Source organism: Primulina eburnea, unplaced genomic scaffold (assembly GCF_022965805.1).
Source record: "Primulina eburnea isolate SZY01 unplaced genomic scaffold, ASM2296580v1 ctg1038_ERROPOS4800000, whole genome shotgun sequence".
Classification (NCBI taxonomy): Eukaryota; Viridiplantae; Streptophyta; class Magnoliopsida; order Lamiales; family Gesneriaceae; genus Primulina; species Primulina eburnea.
In genome coordinates this window covers 626,994-652,819 of record NW_027330581.1, presented here as the reverse complement: position 1 = coordinate 652,819, position 25,826 = coordinate 626,994, and the positions used below count along the sequence as shown (strand labels likewise).

Here is a 25,826-nt window from a genome sequence, read left to right as displayed (position 1 = left end):
ATTGGAACCATTGTATTAAGTGGATTTCAATATTGTTCGTTAATGTTAACTTTATTAAAATACCAAGAGTGGATCCTTTAATCTCAACTACTTAAATTAAAATTTGAACAATTAAAATTTACCCATTAAATATTCAAACAATTAAAATTAAAAAGAAAAAAAACAAAAACAAAACAAAAAGACATTGTAGTGGACTTGTAATTACCTTAGCTTCCCTGTGGATACGATATTCGGACTCACCGAATTATATTACTTGTGGAAAACCTACTCTTGGGAGTGCAACTGTCACGCCCCGAGCCCGAGCCCGCGACTACGTGACCGCACAATGGGATCCTATAGCAACTACTTAGTATTCGTCCTCGCTTTACGAAAATGATTAACCCAAGTTGCTATAGAAGTCCATTGTAAGTCATTATAAACTCATTTTAAATCTTTGTTTTTTTCAGATGTGGGACAATGGTATCACAATCACCCCTCCTTCAGAACGCGACGTCCTCGTCGCGGCCTGACCACTCGATCCACCAGCGCCGAGAATCTAGAGGTGACTCCTACAGGTTCAAGAGGTGGCTCCCGTCATGTAGCACTTTGCCCCGCAGGTTCAAGAGGTGGCTCCCATGCACGTAGCACTTTGCCCCGCATAGCACTTATTTCTCGGTGTTCCATGCCGGTGACCGGCTCTGATACCATTCTGTCACGCCCCGAGCCCGAGCCCGCGACTACGTGACCGCACAATGGGATCCTATAGCAACTATTTAGTATTCGTCCTCGCTTTACGAAAATGATTAACCCAAGTTGCTATAGAAGTCCATTGTAAGTCATTATAAACTCATTTTAAATCTTTGTTTTTTTCAGATGTGGGACAAGGGTATCACAGCAACAATCAAAGTCGCAACAAGTTTTTGGCGCCATTGCCGGGGAAGTATAATTTAATTTCAAGTCTATTTAATATTGTTTATAGTTTATTTTTCTTTATTTGAATTTTTATTGCTTTTGTGTGTTTTTTTTCTTTTTCTTTCGCATTTGCATGAGCATTTGGTCACGTACACTTAGTGGTCGACTCATTCGAAACAACCATTTATTTTTACAAAACATGGCGGAAGAACCCATCCAAGAAAATGAAGATAAAATTCAATCTCAACATGATCATGATAGACGAAGAACACTTAGAGATCACATGAATCCTACACGTACTAGTGCACCTTCATGTCTAGTTTTTCCCCCTGATGCATCTCATTTTAATTTTAAGCCTGGTATTATCCAACTTTTACCCAATTTTCATGGCTTAGATTCTGAAAATCCATACATGCATTTACGAGAGTTTGAAGAAGTGTGCAACACATATAATGATCTAAATTGTAGCATGAACATCATTCGACTTAAGCTTTTTCCTTTTTCTTTAAAAGATAAAGCTAAAACTTGGCTACAAAATCTTAGATTGGGATCCATTCGAACTTGGGATGAATTGCAACAACAATTTTTGAAAAAGTTTTTTCCATCTCATAGAACAAATTCTTTCAAAAGACAAATCATCACTTTCACTCAAAAACAAGGAGAAACTTTTTATCAGTGTTGGGATAGATACAAAGAATTGCTTAATCTTTGTCCACATCATGGTTTTGAAATTTGGAGAGTTGTTTCTCAATTTTATGAAGGCTTAACACTTAAAGATAAGCAAATGGTTGAATTTATGTGTAATGGAACATTTGAAGATAAAGATCCAAACGAGGCAATTGAATATCTCGATTCATTAGCTGAAAATGCTCAAAATTGGGACACTATAGGTACAATCGAACCCTCAAACAAGATTCAATCTCCTACATCTGGTGGAGGTATGTACACTCTGAAAGATGAACATGATCTTCAAGCTAGATTTACCTCTTTGGCAAGAAAAGTTGAGGCACTTGAATTGAAAAAGAATGGTCAATTAAAATCTGTTCAAGAAATTATGTGTCACATCTGTGATACAAGTGATCATTTTACAAAAGATTGTCCCACTTTGCTCTCTTTTAAAGAATGTCTCCATGAACAAGCCAATGTTTTGAACAATTTCAAAAGGCCAAATTTTGAACCATTTTCTCAAAATTACAATCCAGGTTGGCGAAATCATCCAAATTTTAGTTGGAGGAATGATAATCCTGAACAATTTTCACATCCACATTTCCAAAATCAACAAAATTTTCAAAATTATGCACCTTATGTTCCTCCACCTAAAAGAAATTTGGAAGATACATTGAATTCTTTCATTGCAAAGCAAGAGTCTATCAATACTCAAACTGCTCAAACCATGACAGATTTGAAAGATACTCTTGCTAAATTTGCATCTGCACTTAATGTTCAAGAGAAAGGTAAATTTTCTTCACAACCTCTGCCTAATCCCAAGGATCATCATTCACAAACTGGAACTTCTGGAACTCAACCGATGGATTAGGTAAAATCTGTTATTACCCTTTGAAGTGGTAAGGTTGTGGAAAAATCCATTCTTGAACCTTGTGCAGATGATGATAAATCAACTTCAAAGGGTAAGGAAGTGGAACCCATAACTTCCGAAGAGGAGGTTCAACAGACAGTGTCACCACCATTCCCTCATGCATTGAAAAATACAAAAAAATCAAATTTGAATTCTGATATATATGATATTTTTAAACAAGTAAAAGTTAATATTCCTTTATTAGATGCAATAAAACAGGTACCATCATATACTAAATTTTTGAAAGACTTGTGCACTGTGAAAAGAAAATTGAATGTGAAAAAGAAAGCATTTTTAGCCGAACAAGTAAGTGCAATCATTCAAAATAATAATACTTTGAAATACAAAGACCCTGGTTGTCCTACTATTTCATGTATTATCGGAGAACGAAAGATTAAAAAAGCCTTGCTTGATCTTGGAGCTAGTGTTAATTTACTTCCATATTCAGTTTATCAAGAACTCAATCTAGACGAGTTAAAATCTACTTCGGTAACACTTTTACTTGCGGATAGATCTGTTAAAGTGCCAAGAGGTATGGTAGAAGACGTGTTGGTCCAAGTTGATAACTTTGTATATCCTGTCGATTTCATAGTTTTAGATACACAACCTATCGAAGCTTGTAATGCAATTCCTGTAATTCTGGGTCGTCCATTTTTAGCAACTTCTAATGCTCTTATAAATTGCAGGAATGGAATAATGAAGTTGTAATTTGGTAACATGACCTTAGAGCTCAATGTTTTTAATCTTTGTAAGCAACCACATGACAAAGGAGATGAAAGTGAAGATGAAAATCTTATTGAAACTCTTGTGGAAGAAAACATTCAAGAAGGGAGTACTCGTGATCAATTAGATATTTGTTCAATTGAAACTGTTAAAGAAAATATTGAAATTGATCTTGATGATTTTATCAGGTATCACTCGTTACCAATATCAGAAAAAGAATTTGATGCAAAATATGAGAACAAAGACGAACCACCCATATTGGAGTTAAAACCCTTGCCAAAAGAATTGAAGTATGAATTTCTTGGAGAAGATGAAACATATCCGGTGGTAATTTCTTCCAAACTAGAAAGTGATCAAGAAGGTAAATTAGTTGATATGCTTAAAAGACATAAAAATGCAATTGGTTGGACACTAAAAGATCTCAAGGGCATTAATCTCCTAATTTGCACACACAAAATTCATTTAGAAGAAAATGCTAAAACATCTCAACAACCACAAAGGAGATTAAATCCACACATGAAAGATGTTGTGAAAACTGAAGTTCTCAAACTACTTGATGTTGGGATTATCTACCCTATTTCTGATAGTAAGTGGGTAAGCCCAACACAAGTAGTTCCGAAAAAAACTGGCATCACAGTGATAAAAAATGAAAAAGGTGAATTGTTAACAAGTCGAGTCCCATCTAGTTGGCGGATGTGTATTGATTATAGAAAATTAAATGACGCCACTAGAAAAGATCATTTTCCATTACAATTTTTGGATCAAATTTTAGAAAGAGTAGCAGGTCATCCATACTACTGTTTTCTTGATGGATATTCAGGTTATTATCAAATTCCCATTGCACTCGAAGATCAAGATAAAACTACATTCACATGTACTTTTGGAACATTTGCATTTAGAAGGATGCCATTTGGATTATGCAATGCCCTAGCAACATTTCAAAGATGTATGCTAAGCATTTTTTGCGACATTGTTGAAAATTGTTTGAAAATTTTCATGGATGATTTAACTGTCTTTGGGAATACATTTGATAATTGTCTTGAAAATTTGGAAAAAGTTTTAAAAAGAAGCGAGGAAAAAGGTCTTATTTTAAATTGGGAAAAATATCATTACATGATTATTTCTGGAATTGTTTTGGGACATGTCGTGTCATCTCATGGAATTGAAGTTGATAAAGTAAAAGTTGATGTCATTGCCAATTTACCCCCTCCAAAAACCATTAAAAAAATTCGCTCATTTTTGGGACATGCTGGATTTTATAGGAGGTTTATAAAGGACTTTAGTTTAATCTCTAAACTCATTTGTAACCTCTTAACAAAAGACACTGCATTTGAGCGGACTCAAGAATGTCAAAATACTTTTGATAAAATCATTCGACATTTAACATCAGCTCCTATCATGCAACCTCCTGATTGGTCTTTACCATTTGAAATCATGTGTGATGCGAGTGATTATGCAGTCGGTGCAGTATTGGGTCAAAGAAGAAACGGTAAGCCTTATGTGATATATTATGCAAGTACAACTTTAAACAATGCTCAAATGAATTACTACACAACTGAAAAAGAACTACTTGCTGTAATATTTGCATTAGATAAATTTCGTTCTTTTTTTATTGGATCAACAACTATTGTGTTTACTGATCATTCTGCTATTAGATATTTGTTGACCAAACAGGATGCAAAGCCACAACTGATACGATGGATTTTGTTGCTCCAAGAATTTGACATTGTGATCAAAGATAAAAAAGGAACCGAGAATGTCGTAGCCGATCATTTATCGAGACTAGTAACAGGATCATCTTGTGAAATGACACCAATTAACGATAATTTTCCTGACGAACATCTATTTTCAGTTACTACTACACCTTGGTTTGCTAACATAGTAAATTTTCTTGTGACAGGAAAAATGCCACCGCAATGGAGTTCTCAAGATAAAAGAAAATTTTTGAATGAGGTAAAAAACTTTTATTGGGATGATCCGTATCTGTTCAAGTATTGTCCGGATCAAATTTTTCGACGTTGCATACCCGAAAATGAGGTAAGTAGTGTCATTAAATTTTGTCATTCAGAAGCATGCGGAGGACATTTTTCTTCAAAGAAAACGGCTGCAAAAATCTTGCAGTGTGGATTTTATTGACCCACTTTGTTTAAAGACACCCACAAAATCTGCAAGATCTGTGAAAATTGTCAAAAATTGGGTGCGATTTCAAAAAGAAACATGATGCCTTTGAATCCTATCATTGAAATTGAAATTTTTGACTGTTGGGGAATTGATTTTATGGGACCTTTTTTCACCGTCGTTTGGATATTTGTATATTTTAGTTGCAATTGATTATGTTTCCAAATGGATAGAGGCAATTCCATGTCGAACAAATGATCATAAAATCGTCATCAAATTTTTAAAAGAAAATATTTTTAGTAGATTTGAAATTCCTCGAGCCATGATAAGTGATGGGGGAACTCACTTTGTTAATAAACCGTTTGCTTCAGTAATGAAAAAATATGGTATTACTCATAAAGTAACTACTCCTTATCATCCCCAAACAAATGGACAAGTTGAATTAGCTAATAGGGAGATAAAGCAAATTTTGGAAAAAACTGTTAACTCGAATAGAAAAGATTGGTCTCTGCGACTTAATGATGCACTTTGGGCATATCAAACAGCTTTTAAAACATCATTGAATATGTCTCCCTATAGGTTGATTTATGGAAAACATTGTCATTTGCCTGTGGAATTGGAACATAAGCTTATTGGGCGATCAAAACTTTAAATTCAAGCATGGATGATGCCAACAAATTGCGTAAATTGCAACTTAATGAACTTGATGAACTCAGAAATGACGCGTATGAGAATTCAAGGATTTATAAAGCAAAAATCAAATCATTTCATGATAAAACAATTCTTAGAAAATCTTTTGAGATTGGTAAAAAAGTTTTGCTTTATAATTCTCGACTTCACATATTCCCAAGAAAATTACGATCAAGATGGACAGGCCCATATGTTGTAAAGCATGTGTATCCTTATGGATCTGTGGATGTTGAAAATCCTAAAAATGGTGATGTTTTTAAAGTCAATGGACAAAGGCTTAAACCATTTTTGGAAAATGAAATCTTTCAACCTTTCTGATCCTTCAATTTTTATGTTGCATTTAATTTTGTTTGTTTTTATTTCAGGTTTCCTTAATATTTTTATTTTCCCGGTTAAATGGCGGATAACGGTACTCCATGACTCTCATAGTCAGTTAAATCAGTTTCCCACAATTGCTGATACAAAAAAATAAAATCATTTATATTTTTTTCAAAATGGATGAAATTCTCTAAAAAATTTGTAAATATTTTCCCTCTGTTTCTGAAAATGTTCTAAGAAAAATTTATGCAGGAATGTGTGAAAGATTGAGATTGCTAATGCAAAAAGGAATTCCAGAAGATATTCGTCTTGTAATAGAAGCTAAGGTCCGATTAGGAGGAGAAGTTCCACAATCATTGCCCATTCGGTATTTGCCTGGATTAGGAAAAAGCACTTATGCGAAAAAACGAAGGGCCAAAAGTTTAGGGGTTTGTTATAAGTGTGCGAGATGGACTTGTGACAAACGATGCAGATCTTTGGGATGTGTTTCCAATAACGGAGAAGATAAAATTGGTTTCATTAAGAATGGGCTGAGTAAGGAGTCTTTAGATAACATCTTATTGACTGTTGAGACGCATTCTAGTGGACATGTGCATATTGAACTTCTCCGTTTATGGAAAAAATTCCAAGATGAGCGTCATAGTCTTGGGAATCCGACTAAAAAAGACCCTGTTTGCCAAATTATAAGAAAATTGGATGGGAAGCATATCCTCGACTCATAGAAGGCATTGAAGCCGTTTCTGGACGTAAAACCAGAGGAAAATTGTGAGCCACAATCACACTACTGTTTATATGCATGTGTGTCATTATTGTTTTTACTATTTATTCTGTTTACAGCTGTGACCCATAGTTTTGTCATGATAACATATTACCCCTATAAAATCTCTCATCTTTCTCTCTATTTTCGCAGAAAAAAAAGAAAGTAAAAACATGGATGGATCCTCTGCACAAACATTGAAAAATATTTGTGTATTTTGTGGGTCGAGTCCTGGAAAAAATGAAGTATTTGTAGAAGCAGCGAATAATCTTGGAAAGATATTGGCTGAGAGAAAAATTCACTTGGTATATGGGGGAGGTAATATTGGGTTAATGGGATCTGTTTCAACATCTGCTCATCTTGGAGGTAGTCAGGTTTTGGGTATTATTCCTACAGCTTTAGCTGAAGGAAATATTATAGGTGTTACGATTGGGGAAGAATTAAAAGTTTCTTCTATGTATGAAAGAATCACCAAAATGATTGAAAATTCTGATGCTTTTATCGCACTACCAGGTGGTTTTGGTACATTAGAAGAAATTTTTCACACTGTTTCTTGGGCGCAAATTAATATCCATAATAAACATGTGGGCTTGTTGAATATCAATAATTATTATGACAGTTTGTTGACATTTCTTGATAAAGCTGTGGAACAGAATTTCATTTCAGAAAATTCACGAAGGATGCTCATCTGTGCTTCGACTGCCGACCAATTAATTGATGATTTGGAAGCTTTTGTTCATAAGCCTGATCCGATGATAGAAAATATTAATTGGTCGCAATCAAGCAGTAAGAAAAGGAAGTTGGATCATTGATTCAAACGTCGTGGATTGGTTTGCGTTTGTTTCAGTTTGTTATCTTCAATAAAATTCCAGGTGATATCTCTTTCATTATGTACTCTTTATTAATAGTTATTTTGACATTAGGGACAATGTCATATTCTGACTGGGGGGAGAAAACTTAAAAAAAAAAATTTTAAAAAAAAATTTAAAAAAAACTTAAAAATAAAAATAAAATATATAATATATATTATTTTAAAATAAAATCATGTTTATTGTTTGTATCTTAGTAATTTTTGCAAAAATGTCATACATTACATGTTTGAAAGGTTTATATTAGAAATTGTAATAATCTATTTAAGTATGTTTAAATTTTTATTTGAAAAAAAAAAGTCAATTTTAATATTTTGATCACTATAAAAATATGATTTATGAAATCTTTTTGAATGATTAACCATTGTGATAAAATCAGTTATTAAAGTATGTGGCCTATGATATACCTGATAAGAGTGCCTAAAATTTTTAAACTCACACATATTTTGTGAGTGAGTGGAGAGGATTGAGAAAACAGCTTGCGAGCCTTTATTGATCATCAGAGAGGCTATCTATTGTTTAGATCTTGTGTTCTTATTTTGAAAAAAAAAATTGATATTTCCTGAAAAAAAAGAAGAAAAAAAAGAAAGATGTTGAAGATCTATGTAATTTTTAAGTTACATGCTGCGACCCATTTATCTCTCATAAAAATACAAATAAAAAAAAAGAAAAAAAGAAAGAAAGAGAGAAATACATTGTACAAATTAAATAAATATGTGGTCAAGAAGCATAAACTTAGTCTGATTTCATGATGTAAAAAAAAATCAGGAAAAAAAATATATAATAAGAACAACTGGATTTTAAATCAATGGATTTCCTATCTTTTGATTAGTTTGGCTCGTTTGTCTGTCTGCATTCTGTAAACCATTTTCCTGAGCATTTATTTGTATTCCAACTCCATGAGAGAAATCATTCCCATAAATTGAAACACTTATTAACCTGTGAGAATATGGAGTTGAGACTCTTATTAGGAATTTCTGAAGGCCATGTACATTTAACTACCTGAAAACAAGCTTTGAATTGATCAGTTCAGATTATTTCATAAATTATAATGATCTTGATATAACTTTGACAGTTTTCAAATTTAATTTAAACACTTGGATAGTTTTGATTACATTTCTATTTAAATTAATCAATATGTTTTGTGTTGCTATTAACGCTTAAATTGCTAGGGACTAGCAATAAGCTGGTTGGGGAGTGTGATAAAGATAAAATATTGTATATTAATTAAATGTTTTATTATATAAATATATATTTTTTGTTTTATTAAATGTTTAAATATTATATGTTTTATAATAAATTATATAAAATATAAGATGTTGTGTAATTATAAGTTTTTACTATTTTTACAGGTTTGATAAAACACGAATAAACTTGGCGTTGCAAATGAGATTAAGATGATTCTTGGACCTGTAGAAAGTTGATGTTAATATTTACAATATTGATGGAAAGCATGAGATAAAAATCTTCTCACAAGTGGTATCAAATTATGCAACAAATAAAGTTACCAAAGGAGTGGCAGTTTTACCATGCTCTAGTATTTTGACCATATCTCTCAAATTACTTGGTCAAATGGTTTGAAAAAATTACCACAACTAGACAACTCAATTATCCACATGTTTCTTTTTATGTGAAGAAGCAAATTCGGAGAAGAGGATTTTCAAAAGTGATGTGTATTAAAATATTAATTTCTTGGAACACCAATGAAGACTTATGTGTAAAACAATAATATTTTATTTGTGGTTGTCTCCCCAAATTTGGCTATAAATAGGGGTGCATTGTAATGTATTGAGATATCCCTCATTCTATGAACAAACCTTTGAGTTCATAATATTTCTCTCTATATTTTTCCTTTATTTCTTCATTTAAATATAATTAGCATGTTAATTTCATATTCAAAGTTTTACACTTTGAATAATGAATAGCTAACTTCCTAAAGTTGAGATGATAAGGTGAAACTCTTGGCATGATAATAAGGTTATTAAAAGGTAAGAATCTATGTTTTATATTATTTAATCATTATTTATTGTTTATGTTATATTTATTTCTTTAAGCATTTTTATACCCTACTTATAAGTGGGAGTTTTGATTTATTGTTGCTATATGTTACACTAAATTCTTGGAACCATTAATTAAATGTTAGTTTGGTATTACCAACCATTTAAAGTGGATGCCTTGATTTATTATATATAAATATATTATAATATTAGATTCTTGGAACCATTTAAATGTTAGTTTGGTTTTACCAACCATTTAACTTGGATTCCTTGATTTACTATATATAAATATATCATAATAATATTTTCTTGGTACCATTTAAATGTTAGTTTGGTTTTACCAACCATTTAAAGTGGGAACCTTGATTTAGTGTTTACAAATATATATATATATATATATATATATATATATATAGCACAATAAATACTTGACCACATTTATAAGTTTTGGTATATATTATATATTTATGAGATAATAATTTATAACATAATATAAATATGATTATTTAATATATTGGAACCATTTTATTAAGTGGATTTCAATATTGTTCGTTAATGTTAACTTTATTAAAATACCAAGAGTGGATCCTTTAATCTCAACTACTTAAATTAAAATCTGAACAATTAAAATATACCCATTAAATATTCAAAAAATTAAAATTAAAAAAAAAAACAAAAACAAAACAAAAAGACATTGTAGTGGACTTGTAATTACCTTAGCTTCCCCGTGGATACGATATTCGGACTCACCGAATTATATTACTTGTGGACAACCTGCTCTTGGGAGTGCAACAATCAAAGTCGCAACAATGCTACTACACGTGTTCTAGAGGGTATGACACGTTTCTTTGAGCAGCAGGCTCCAAGGCCATAGCACGATATGTTTGATTAGTTCCGAAAGTTGAGTCCGAAGGAATTTTCTGGCACCACAGACCCATTTGTTGCTGAGGGTTGGATTAGATCTCTTGATGTGCACTTTTGTTATCTGAATATGTGAGATGCTGACCGAGTTAGGTGTGCAACTTACATGCTGCAAGACGATGCTTCTCTTTGGTGGGAAGGAGCTGAACATTGAGTTAATATAGCCACCCTCACTTGTATTTAAGAACATTTTCTACGAGAATTATTTTACTGCTGACGTTTGAGGACGCTTGAAGAGGGATTTCATGAGTCTCCGTCAAGGAGACAAGATTGTGGCTGAGTTCATTAGGAAATTTGATAGGAGTTGTCACTTTGTGCTCCTTATTACTAGGGATGCTGCTGAGAAATTGAGGCACTTATTAGATGGTATTCGACTAACTATACGCCGTGATGTGATGTTGATGTGACCAGTGGATTATGCAGCTATCACTGCTTGTGCTTTCCAAGCTGAGCAAGCCCTGAAGGATATTGACTTTGAGATGTAGCGCAAAATACAGCAACACCAGGAGAATTCTCAGCCAGTCAAGAAGCAATTTACGGGACCCCCCAAAGTTCAAAGGAATCAAAAGCCCCAAGGACAATGGAAGAAGTCGGGGCAATAGAAGCCACCACAGCCTGGAGCACCACAACCTGAAGATAGTCAATTGTGCGAAGAATGCAATAGCTTACACTTTGACAAGTGCATGTGGGGAATATACCAGTGCTTTATATGAAAAAAAGGACATAAAGCTGCTGATTGCCCAAAGAAGAAGGGACAAACCATGGTCAGAGCTTATGTGATGCATGCTGAGAAAGCCGAGGAAGAGCCAGACACGACTTTAGTAACCTAGTTGCTTAAAATTTTTATGTTTCTTTTGTTGCATGAAATGTTAAATTGTTTATGAGAATTGATTGGGATAATATGAACTCGATCAGAGGAAAATAGGTTGCATGTTCTACCTTAGTTGGATTTAAGGGATGGCTTGGAGAATCATAAAAATTGAACATAAAATATAATCTTTCATCATGCAAAGGAATGAATGGAACCAAAATAAGAATTTTAAGGCTTGGAAATGGAAAAATCAAGAATTTAGGGATATTTATGGAAAAAATCGAAAACTTAGGGCCAAAGAGAAAAAATCGAAAATTTAAGGGCTAAATTCACTAGGCCGAGAACCCAAGGGATAAATAAAAAATTTTGAGTAGTCCAGGGACTGAAATTGAGGTAACCAAAAATTCTAAGGTGAAATCTAGAATGTTCAAAAATTCAGGGATTAATGCAAAGTTTTGAAAGTTCAGGGGCTATTTTGAAAATTCTAGATAAATAGGGGCTATTTCCCCAATTCCTGGAATTTTAGGGGTCAGAACAATGATTTTAGAGAGTTTAGGGCTGGAATTTGGAATTTGATCGAGCTAAGATGAAATTTTCGAAAATTTGGATCAAATGAGTTTATCTGCCAAATGGATCAGTAATCATGGACTATTTAAGCACAACATGTCCTGTTGTCCTCATTAATGGTTAACCGACATAATTTTCAGCCCAACATGAGGACTTTGACAAGGGTTTCCCTTATCCCCATATTTATTCTTACTATTTTCCCAAGTCTTATCATCTATGTTGAAAAACAATGTAAATACGGGTGTGCTAAGAGGCATTAGATTTGCCAAAAATGCCCCCAAAAGCCTAGCCTAGTTGCTATCTTCATACATGCAAGACCCTCGTCACAACACCATTCGACATACTTCTTCATATGTAACCAACATAGAAATTCATGTATCTTATCAATAATGAAATCATAACAATATGCATCACTAGCGGGTAACTCATAACATGAGCATAACATGAACAATTTAATCTCCTTAAAATTATATTCATTATGAACAAAAAAATTCTTATATCCATTCATGCTCTTCCCAAAGTCTTCATCAAACAAGTAGGAATCATGCAAATAGAATACATTAGGCGTACTACCCATGGACACATTTAACTCATCACAAAGGTTTGAACACAATGCATACGATTCATTGTTATAACAAAGACTCATCAATTTGACAAATTGTGAAGGATCACCATCAATAATATCTAAACTTAAAGCATGTGGTTCCTCACTAATATCAAACCCATAAAAACAAAAACTCACGTAATTACTAGAGGGAAATAGCTCATACCTCACAGTCGTTGCGTTGGCAACTAACCTTACCTCCTTGCGATCGCGCTCGCATTCGTGCGGCTCAGCCCATCGGGTTCTCCCTTCAACAAGACCCATTTGCCTCATCGTCATGACAACACCAAGATCCTGCAAATACGAAATGGCAATGCTCGGGATTGAACCGGCTATATCATCACAATATGAATAAACCACTTTGTACAAAGGTACATGAAATGGTTTATGCAAGTATAAACAACTCTCAACCTCACTCTTTTCACTCGTTTGGGCCTTTAATTTATTTTTCTTTTTCCTTTCTTTGGCCTCTGTTTCCTTTTCATCTTTTCTCTCTTTTTTCTTTTCCATGGCCATCTCACTCTTTTGTGCACTCTTTCTTTCGGCCATTTTAATTTCTTTTTCGCTCAATTCAAGGAATTTCAATTGATTCTCAAGAACATTTTGATTCAATTGAACCAATGAAACATTTAGTTCATCAAATAATTTATGTACGATAACTTCTCCTTGCCTACTCTCTTCCTCTATAGTAGACAAATTATGCATTTCTTCCCCACTAAATGAGTCAACTACTACAACCTCATTTCCAAGTTCAAAGTCAACAATCGCCTCATCCTCCAATTGAGGTTCAAGCTCACCCACAACATCAACCTCCAATTGAGAATTAAGCTCAACTGACGATTTTACTATGGCCACCTCCTCACGTGGACATTGGCTAATATCATGCCCAATTTCAAAACACCAACAACATATAATATCACAAGTACTAGAATTTGAGTTTTTAAATGTACCTTGATATTCATATTTGCTAGCTTCACGTCTCGACTCCTTCTTTGGCGTATCACTGATTTTATCTCCCAAGCTCCTCCGCCAAGTGAATGTCAAGGACTCCTTATGCACATCTCTCCTACCACCTCTCATATTAATGTGTTTTGGAGCAAATTGCTTCCTCATCACCCTTTTCATCTCATCCCACGTAACTATAGGGTCATCCCCACATCGTCTCCTACGCAATACTAACTTATCCCACCAAGTCGTAGCATAGTCGGTAAACTCACTGCAAGCTCGTCTTACCTTCATTGCTTCAGTATAATCATCCCGGCTCTCCAATACACACTCCATTCTCTCTTCCCATTCAAGGTACGCCTTCGGATCGGCTTCCCCACTGAAAGATGGAATGATCATCTTTGTGCCACTCAGTCTATACCCTTCTCGGCTCCTATACCCCTTATCCTCATCAAATCTCCTATCATCATAACGATCCAAATGCAATACTCTATCCCCACCAAATCTACTACCTCGTCTTTTCTCATTAGCACTACACTCAAGCCTATCCAACCTTTCATGTAAAGGCTTAAACTCCTTCTCTCACATTTCACCCAACCCCCTTAACAAGCTTTGAAATTGACGATCGTCAACCATTATACCTGCAAGAAAAGGTTAGTATAAACCCATAAAAAAAATAAAGTTTCCTCACCACAAATTCTCACAAATCACTCCAATGAAAATTCACTCGCACTCGTCTTTTTTCCTCACCACAAAACCTCACAATTCACTCCAATGAAAATTCACTCCACTCAAATATTTTCACTCAAGTGAGAATTCTCAAGGGCGCTTAAGTCTCGTGGCTTCCACGTATCAAACTTATGAGATCAATCTAGTGACGTTTGAAATTCGACTCACTTAGACCACACAAGAACAAGCAACTTTGAAAATTGACTAGAATGCGACTAAATGACAAGGACAAACTTAACGCTGAAGTATATAAGCGCTAAAATTCCAACAAAAACCCGATTCAATTTTTTTTCGGGTGAACAGTAATTCCGGCTGATGAACAGTAACTCCGGCAATGAATAGTAACTCCGATGAACAGTAAATCCGGCATGAATAGTAATTCTGGCGAATGAACAGTAATCACGAATTTTTTCGTGAACATTATTTCCGCCGCGATGAACAGTAATTACGCCGCTATGAATAGTACTTCCGGCAATGAATAGTGATTCCGTTAATGAACAGTAAATCGGCGATAAAATAGTGATTCCGGTAATGAATAGTGATTCCGGCAATGAACAGTACTTCGGATATGAACAGTACTTCCGATGAACAGTACTTCCGGCTTGAATAGTATTGTCGGATGAATAGTGTCGGCAATGAATAGTAACCGCGATTGTTTTTTTTTTTTCAACAACAACGTAGAAATCGCTACACGAAAATCGGTATTGAAAATCCTACTAGGAATTGAATGGATACGCTTACCTGAATCAAAAACCTGGCTCTGATACCAAATGATGCGAATCTTCAAACCACGAAAAGCAAACGCGCCCAAAATCCGAGTCTCGCCCTCGATTCGATGAAATAAAGAAACGGATGTGTTTTCCCGATCTTTGAAACAAGTAATGGATAGGTGTGATAATCGCCTCTAGATCACGCGGTCTAGCAACAATTAATCAACGAGAGAAACAATCGCGTTTCAAGAGAACCTCCATAGAACCCGCCCTTGGCAACCCTCGTGAAAATCGATCGACAAACGCCACAAAATATAAATCTTTTGATAAGTTTGATTTGATACAACGCAAAAGTTATAACGAAACTTAAACTTGTGTTGAGAGAATTCTCAATGATAAAATATCATTAAAAGATGAATAATAATCAATGTTTTTTTTACAATGATGAAATTTTCGAGTATATATTGTCTCAAAATCAAAAGATATCAAATCTACTTGCCAAAATAATTAAAACTCTAAAATAGGAAAAATCTTCTCGCCAAAACGTATGGGACACGGACCCCGTGTAGAGGTCCGGAAGGGGGTCCGTGTAGGCACTGTAATTTTCATGTCTCGAAAGTAGTGGACACGGACACCCGTGTACAGGTTCGTGCTCGGGTCCGTGTAGGCTCGGGATTTCTCTTCCTCAAGTGTAATGGACACGGACCCCGTGTAAAGGTCCGTGTACACGTCCGTGTAGCCTCGGTCGATCAGAATGATGCTTGAATAATGTTCTTTTGATCTCCAGACATACTCCCATGCATCACGAGCCCTTCTTCCTTGATCATCACTCCTTGAAGTGCCTCTTTCAGCTTCCTTAGCCATCCGTTGAATGCCATGCCCGGCCAGATTCACATCAGAAGTTGGGTGAATTCGAAAACTTCAAACAGGCTCCAGACATCTCAGTAATGGAATACACTTCACGGTTCAACGATCTGGGAACCTATGTCCCAACGATCATGTCAGATGAAACGTTAAAAATGCATCGATTCAAGAAGGGACTCACCAGTCGAATTCAGTTGGCATTGGCAGTATTCAAGCCAAATAGCTTTGCGGATTTGATGGGCGCTGCAATGAGCGCAAAAACTGATATCAAGCGACGCGAGGAAGAAAACAAGAACAATATACCGATGAGCAGTCAATCTACTCAGAACGGTCTCAAGTTTAAGAAACCAAATTATTCAGGTGGGTCTTTCAAAGAAAATTCTGGCAGTGCTGGCAACACCGAAGGAAAGTGGTGCGATACATGTCGATGGAAGCATGTTGGAGACTGTTATCGGAAGACAGGCACTTGTTTTAAGTGCAGAAAAGTGGGTCATAGAATTAAAGATTGTCCAGATAACAAGGAAAAAGGGGCGGGGTCCAGTAAACAACATGAAAATAAGACTAATGCTCGGGTTTATGCAATAACCCAAGAGGAAACTGATAATACCAACGAAGTGGTAGCAGGTACCATCTTACTCAATAAAATGCCTGCATATACTTTGTTTGATTTTGGTGCTACACATTCATTTGTGTCTAGAAGATTTGCTAAGAAGCTTAAACTTGAGCATGATATTCTTAGTGAACTGTTAAGAGTAGCAACACCTGCCAGTAAAACAATTGAAACCCACAAAGTATATCGAAACTGTAAAATTTGTATTAGCAAACAAACTTTTGAAGTTGAATTGATTCAACTCAATATGGTTGATTTGACATCATCCTTGGAATGGACTGGTTAGCCAAAAACCATGCCATAGTAGACTGTCAAAAGAAAGATATTAGACTTCAGACTCCAACTATGGAGGAAGTCATATATCACGGGAAATCCAAAGAACGAAAATCTCTACTATCTGCCTCACAAGCCTGGAGAGCCATAAAAGGAGGTGAAGAGATTTATCTGGCAGTAATCAATGAAGTCAAAGAGGGAGAAATTCCAATTGTTCAAGAATTTCCAGATGTTTTTCCCGAAGAATTACCGGGTGATATACCCGATAGGGAAGTAAAATTTGAAATCAACTTGGTCCCTGGTGCTGCGCCAATCTCAAAGGCACCATACCGAATGGCTCCAGCCGAATTAAAGGAATTAAAGGAGCAACTTCAGGAATTACTGGATAAGAAGCATGTTCGCCCTAGTGCTTCCCCGTGGGGAGCCCCAGTACTTTTTGTAAAGAAAAAGGACGGAAGCATGAGGCTATGTATTGACTACCGGGAGTTGAAAAAGATCACCATAAAGAATAAGTACCCACTCCCAAGAATAGATGATCTTTTCGATCAGTTAAAGGGAGCCAAGGTCTTCTCAAAATTAGATCTGAGATCTGGTTACCATCAGTTGAAGGTCAAAGCGGAAGTTGGCCTAACAAATGCTCTTGCAGCATTCATGGACCTGATGAATCGGGTATTCAAACCATATCTCGACAAGTTTGTGGTTGTCTTTATAGATGATATCCTTGTGTACTCACGAAGTGAAGAAGAACACAAAGAGCATCTGCGTCTCACTTTGCAGACACTTCGAGAAAAGGAACTATACGCCAAATTCAAGAAATGTGAATTTTGGTTAAAAAGTGTGGCGTTCTTAGGACATATAATTTCTGAATTAGGAGTATCAGTAGACCTTAAGAAGGTAGAGGCAATCATGGATTGGCCACAACCAAAGACAGTGACTGAAGTCAGGAGTTTTCTGAGTTTAGCGGGCTACTATAGAAAATTTGTGGAAGTATTTTCTTAGCCATTCCACTCACCAAAATTACTCAGAAAAATTTGAAATTCATTTGGAATGAAGCGTGTGAAAGAAGTTTGAAACCCTGAAGACAAAACTCGCATCCACACCAGTACTAGTTCTTCCCGAGGATGTTAAGAATTTCACTGTATACAGTGACGCTTCAAAGGGAGGATTAGGGTGTGTGCTTATGCAAGAGGGTCAGGTAATTGCTTATGCCTCACGGCAACTAAAACAATATGAGCAGAATTACCCCACTCATGATTTGGAATTAGCCGCAGTGGTATTCGCACTTAAAATCTGGAGGCACTACCTTTATGGAGTAAAATGCGAAGTTTTTACTGACCACCAGAGCCTCAAGTATATTTTCACTCAAAAGGAATTAAATATGAGGCAAAGAAGGTGGATGGAACTTCTCAAGGACTATGATCTGTCAATCAATTATCATTCGGGTAAGGCAAATAAGGTGGCAGATGCTTTGAGCCGAAGGAACCCTGGGAAGGTGAACTTATCTTCATTATCGGTACAACCGGGTCTTCGAGAGGACATCAAATTGAAGCAGAGTCAAGACACCTCCATCCTTAAAATTAAAGAAAAAATCCAAGGAGGAAAAGCACCAGAATTTCAAATTGATGAAAATGGAATACTCTGGATGAAAAGACGATTGTATGTGCCAAACGCCGATGGAATTCGAGAAAAAGTAATGGCCGAGGCACATAAATCGAGATTTTCAGTACATCCAAGAAGCACCAGGATGTACCGAGATTTGAAAAAAATTACTGGTGGAACGGTATGAAGAAAGATGTAGCTGTCTTTGTTGCTAAGTGTTTCGTCTGTCAACAAGTCAAGGCAGAACATCAAAGGCCTGGAGGACTTTTACAGCCATTGGAGATACCGGAGTGGAAGTGGGATAACATCTCCATGGATTTCATAGTAGGACTACCACAATCAAGACAGGGTCACGATGGGATATTGGTGATCATTGACAGACTGACCAAGTCTGTCCATTTCTTGCCAGTACGAATGAATTATAATTTTGATAAATTAGCCGCTTTGTATATGGACAACATAGTCAGACTACATGGAGTTCACGCAAGTATACTGTCTGACAAAAATCCAAGATTTGTATCAAGATTTTGGAAAAGTCTCCAAAAGGCTATGGGAACCAAGATTACTCTCAGCACGGCCTACCATCCTTAAACTGATGGCCAAACCGAACGGACAACTCAAACCCTCGAAGATATGCTGCGGGCATGTGCGCTGGATTTTTTTGGAAATTGGAGTGAACAGTTGCCCTTGATCGAATTCGCCTATAACAACAGCTATCACAGTAGTATCGAGATGGCTCCGTATGAAGATTTGTATGGAAGGAAGTGTAGGTCGCCCCTATATTGGGACAAGGTCAGAGAAAAGGCTGTTACCAGACCAGAACTTATTCAGTTAACTGTTGATAAAGTAGTCATAATCAAGAAAAGACTCAAAGCAGCCCAAGATAGACAAAAGAGCTGGGAATATATGAAAAGAAGAAAAGACTCAAAGCAGCCCAAGATAGACAAAAGAGCTGGGCAGATATGAAAAGAAGACCGCTGAAATTAGAAATCGGTGAAAAGGCTTATGTCAAGGTCTCTCCAATGAAAGGAGCAGTACGGTTCAATAAATCCGGGAAGTTGAACCCAAGATATGTGGGACCGTTCGAAATACTGTAAAAGGTAGGAACCTTAGCCTACCGTCTAGCTTTACCGCCTGATATGTCCAGGATACATAATGTCTTCCACATCTCACAGCTGAGGAAGTATGTCCCAGACCCGAGTCATGTACTCAAGGTTGCACCACTGATGATTGAGGGAAACCTCAATGAAGAACTCAAATACAAAGAAGTCCCTACCCGAATAGTGGACTCAAAAGACCAAGTGTTGAGAAATCGGACAATACCTTATGTCAAAGTACAGTGGTCAAATCATACCGAAAGGGAGGCAACATGGGAACTCGAAGAGAAAATGCGATCACAATACCCTCATCTATTCGGAAGATCAAGCTAATGCAAGTTTCGAGGACGAAACTTTTAATAAGGAGGGAGGGATGTGAGAACCCGGGATCTTCCGATCCAAAGTAAATCAGGTAAGAAATATACAAGCTTAAAATTTAGCTTAATCTAAGATCAGAACACTTTCATTCTAATTATAAACTTAAATATGAATTTATATTTTCAGCTAATATAACTTGAGGAGATAGTTTCAAAGCTCGGGGATTAGCTCAATAGGAGGCCGAGCTGCAAATAACCGCATCCATCGAAGATTTGTCGCGGGAGGAGTAAAAACCCAGCTCAAGGACTCGATCTTTCAGCTCAAAGCAGCTCAACCAAGTTTGTCCTAACAAGACCAAAAAAGGAGCTATAAGTTGAGCCAGGAGTTTGGACAAATTAAATGTGCAAGAATTAACCTTTGCGTTAACCCATGAAGGAGCTGCGGGAGGAGCTAAGGGCTATGACATATTGATGATGCAGGAAATGACCCTTTAGAAAATCAAGGTGTCAATTAAGGAGTTCATGAGATTTTGAGCCACATTCATGACTAATCTAGAACTTGAAGAATGCATGGGATTTTGGAGATTTATGCATGAAATTTTCGACCAACAATTATGATTACATTCAAGCCTTTCTTGGTGACCAAGAATTCGGCGAAGGGGTGGCTAGGTGGAAGGGTTTTTGTGCCTATAAATACCACTCATCTAGGTTGAGAGAAAGGCACCCCAAAAGCAAGCAAGAAATTTGGTTTTTCCCTTTCCCCTCACCCTACAAGTTTCGGCCAAGTCAAGCAAGGGAAAAGAAGGAAAGTTCGTGCAGTCCAATACAATAACCCCGTACCGAAGTGTTCCTCGATCGAAGACAGTATTTGTGAAGTTGCGCCGAAGTGCTGCCCGATTTTTGAGAAGACGTGTTGTATAAAAATCTGCAAATTCGGTAAGTGGGCTTTTGTTACATATTTTGTTGTATTTTAAACTTTGATATCAATAATATGACATGCATGTATGTGTGTCCTAAATTTCGAAAATGTCAGTATACTTTTTAAAATTTTGATCGATTATATGCTTCGTTCGCACTTCGAATATCTTTGATTCCGCTGTGTCTGTCTAAAAATCTGAAATGTTGAACTCTGAGAAATCGGATAAGTCTGTCTGTTGTTTCTGAATTCTGTGTACACTGTTATGACTCGATTTGATATGGGACGAGAATTGTAATTCTGTCTGGCCCTCATTGGTGGGTATAAAACCATGTTCTGTTATGGCCCCCATTGGTGGGTATAAAACCATGTTTTTGCCTCACCCCTTAGAGGACTAACATATTGGGGACAATTTGACAATGGAAATGAGATGAGTAACAGTGTTCTGCCTGTTCTGATATGTTCCGTTCTGAATTGATTTAATCTGTTTCTGAATTGTTCTGAATCATCTGATGACTTATGTCATTTATTCGATTTGTATCTGTCCTGATAAGCTAAGAATATTAAGTTTTGAAAGTCTGTTAAAAGAACTTTTTAAGAAAATTAAGTTCTATATGTATCTTTGGAATCGATCGACCCCCACTTGCTGAGTCTTTCCCAAAACACTCACCCCCTTACAAATTTCAGATAAAAATGAGGAGCAACTGAATGAGGAAGAGCAAGATGCTTTCTGGGGTTGGTGAATCGAAGATCAAGATCAGAACTCAAGATTTTGCTTTCTTTTCGTTTCCGCTATTTGAAACTCTGATGTATTTCTAATTCTATTGTCAATGTAAAGACAATGTTTAATTTATGAAAAAGACTGGTTTTGGCATTTCGATACGAGGCTTAATTGTTTTCAAGTAATTGTTAAACAATGCCGGATGTCACCGACGCTTCGGACTCGGAGCGTAACAATAGAAATGTATAAAAATACTCATGTTTTACTCCTAACCCATAAACGTATAATGAGGAAAAGTATAGTCCTCGAGTTAGCGTGCGCACATCCAACTCTTCCTACTCAATCTTCGGATCCTCCAATCTCCTCATCAATATGCTCACCTGCATAATTCACACCTAGTGAGTTTAAAGACTCAATATACCTGAATCTTCATAACAAGTATATCTACATAACATGAAACAGTGAAAAGTACTGTAATTAACATAAATTCACGATCTTAAAAAATGAACTTAAACATAGCGTGTCAAAGCATAACGTGTCCATAACATATCTCTTCATATCAGCGCATACGTGTTAATTTTCTTTATTTAAATTCAGATCATTAGTTGTGCATTTCGTGTCAGCTCTAATAGATAAATCCATCTACGTATAATCGTGGTGCCCGCGGCAGGGACAGCAACGATAGTTTTACCCATCCACTGAGCCTTTACCTTACATGTTCATGTTCGTATTTATGTTCGTATTAGTCACAACCAATTCTCATCCTTCAAAACATATCATCATATTCATATATTATAAAAATCATGCATATACGTAAATTTTCTTAAAATAAAGCATGCAACGTATTTTGATATTTTCATAAAAATTCATGTTCAAAATATAATATACATTTTAAAATGAAAATTTTTTGTTCAGGGTGTGCCAGGACTGCTAACTCGACTCAGGTGCAAAATGACCATTTTTCCCCTGGAAACCCTAATTGACCATTTTAGCCCTGGATCTCAAATTTTGACCCGAAGCCAACCAAACTCCTTAGAACACCTAAAAAAAAATATATAATAATTTCCTAGACGTATCCTAAAGCTTGTTCCATAACTTTTATGATTCGTTTTAAAACTTGAACCTGGGTCTCGGTTTAAACCCGAATCAACATGAAACTTAACCAAACTTTCCCAAATTTTAACAACCCTAAACAACACAATTCCAACCATTTTGAACCCCCTAAAACCCGCTGCCACTTGCTGGAAAAATTTTGCACTTGCATCTAGCAAACCCTAATGCGCCTAGCCCTCAAGAACTCGATCCTAGCCCAAACTAGACTGGACCAGCCTCGAACCAACCACTCCTAGCCCGCCCCTGGACCCTTTGGGACAGACCTAAGCACTGTTCTCAGCCCCATGCACGCTGTTGAAAATTTTACCCGAATGCCACCAAAAACCGAGCCCTAACCATGTCTACCCCTTTCGATCTGCGTTCTACCCGAGACCAGCCATGCATGGACCTCCCTAGGCCATGGTTTGGACCCACTAAGGTCTGCACCATGGCCTAGTTCAGTCCTTTATGGTCTTGCCTTCCATTTCCCTTCACCCGATCAACCATAAACCCTAGTTCAAGAGATCCGATCGGCCCTCACCCATGCTCAACAAAATCTCAACTCCAGCACCTTGACACCTCATATCACAGCTTGTACGGCCCTTAAAAAACATAGGCCTAGCAGCCCCTTGCACAAAAGTCACGAAAAAACGCGAGTACATGTCAAGAGTATGTATATTTCGTGACAAAACTTTCCAAAAATGATACCACATAATAGAACAAAGAATTTATCATATATAAACACAAAAATCAGCATATAATGATATGAATGATGAGAAAAACAAAATTTTGGACGTGCCTTTCCGTTTATGCGCTCGAAATCTTAGAGATGTTCGCGTAGAACTTGCACCGGAGAGACGGGGAAAGATTTCTTTGCAAAACTAGAGAGAATTCGAAGGTCATCTACTGGTGTAATTCGAAAAAGCTGCTGAAGAATGTGGGAGGGGCGGGCGAATTGCTCTTAAGGTTTGGGAGGGTAGGGTTAGTTATAATAAAGATATATATTGGGCAGTCAATTAATTAAAATAATAAAATATGAAGGAGTTTAGGCTCAATATAAATTAAAGTATGCCAAAAAGGCCAAAACCACTTCAGAAAAATATTTTCGTTTAGATACGTTTTTGAAATTATTGTCCAAACCTACAAAAAAACCCTCGAATCACTAAAGTTTGCGTACCGATTTAAAATATGACCCGGCGAGTAAAAATACCAAACCAAGGTCTATTTTCAAAAATCACCTTTAATTACACCATATATTAAATAATTAAAAATAATTATTTAATAAAAATATTTTTCCTTAATTATCCCTGGTTTTCGTTCCTCGTTCGAGCGAGAAATACTACTAAAAGCCCTAATGCATGAAACCTTAATTAATCATGAAATAAAATACATATCCATGCAATAATCTTGCATTTAATGCTTTAAATTAATTAAACACATATTTTAGTAAAACCTTATATTGCATGCAGTCGGGTTATGTAGCTCGAATTTTTTCTAGACCTTACACATGGAATGAGGCAAATTAGGGTAAGCCCGAACAAACGAGAATATCCTGAATCAAGATGAGTTGTGAACCTACGGCTAGCTGTATCCCTGAACCATTGAGGGGTCAAACAAGCACTGAATCATTTTGTTCCCGTTAAGAGAATAAATTCAAAGAGTTGAATTTATATATAATTATGACATAGTAAATTCAAGGAGTTGAGTTTGTGATAATTAAAATGAGAGAAAAATAAATTCAACGAGTTGAATTTATATATAAAATTATGATATAGTAAGTTCAAGGAGTTGAATTTATGATAAATAAATTTTGAGAGAATAAATTCAAGGAGTTGAATGTATGAGATAGTAAATTCAATGAGTTGAATTTATGATAATTAAATTTGGAGAGAATAAATTCAAGGATTTGAATTTATAAAATTTGAGAATTTAAATTATTAAACTTCAAGTTGAGTTTATTAAATATTAAATTAACTGTAGTCGGAGAATGCATAATGGGCTTGTAAGAGTATAAGTCCAACATGCAAATTAATTAAGGTTTTAATGGACTTTGATATATTAATTAATTAAACTAGTTGAACTAATCTTATTAATTAATTGAGCCTATTAATATTAATTAAGGAACCAAAATCTACAACTAAGGCAACAAGGTCAAGAGTTTTTTGGATTAAGGAATGAATTGATTAATAATCCTAGCCTACAAGCCTCCATTATTCTGGTTGCATGATTTATAAAATCCATCTTCTCCATTCTCTCTCATGATTTCGGCCACACCTTGAATAATTTCAAGGGTTTGAGCCGCCTTTTTAGTTTTTGCTCTCTAACGTGAAAAATATCTTCTATATTGTAACGTCCCGAAAATTTGAAAGGTCACGTAAACCACATGTATGCAAGTTATTAAATTTCTTTGGTATTTTATTAAATTAATTTAAATCTATAAATGCATTTTTATTTCATTAATTTGTGTTTAAATATTTTTATGTATTTTATGCATAATTCATGCATGGTAGAATCTAATTCATCAAATTTTAAAGGTTCATGTATTAAAAAATTTTAAGTTTCATTTCGCGCTCGAACGAGGAACGGAGACCAGAGAATTTTCAAGAAAATTATTTTAATTACATGATTTATTTTTATTAATTAATATAAGGTGTTTTAAAGTGTATTTTTTTTAAAATGAGATTTTTGGGGTATTTTAACTGCATGATTTTATGTTTTTAAGGTACACAAATATTATCGATTCGAGGGACTTTTTGAGGGTTCGGTTAATATTTTCAAAAACTTTCCAACACGAAATATTTTTCAAGAGTGTATTTGGATTAAATGGGCTTATTTTTAAGTTTATTGGGCTTAAATATTTTTTTACTTCTAATTAAACAATTAAAGTCTATTATCTACTAATTAATAATTCAATTATTAGATTAGAACTACCCTACATCTATATTATACAACAACAGACACCCCATTAAAAATTTAGGACCGTTAGTTTCAGAAAAATAATGGGAGACACCAATTTAAAGCCACGGTTGTTTGTTGGTTCATGCATCAAAGGCTATCCGACGCTCCTCTCTTCATTCCTCTTGCGTTTATTCATCATAAGGCACGCCCCGT

General features: G+C 35.6%; 1 pseudogene; it reads left to right on the top strand.

The window, feature by feature from the left end:
- Window positions 1–1,675: 1,675 nt before the first annotated feature.
- On the top strand, window positions 1,676–7,038 carry LOC140820414 (uncharacterized; annotated as a pseudogene).
- The last annotated feature ends 18,788 nt before the right edge of the window (window positions 7,039–25,826 follow it).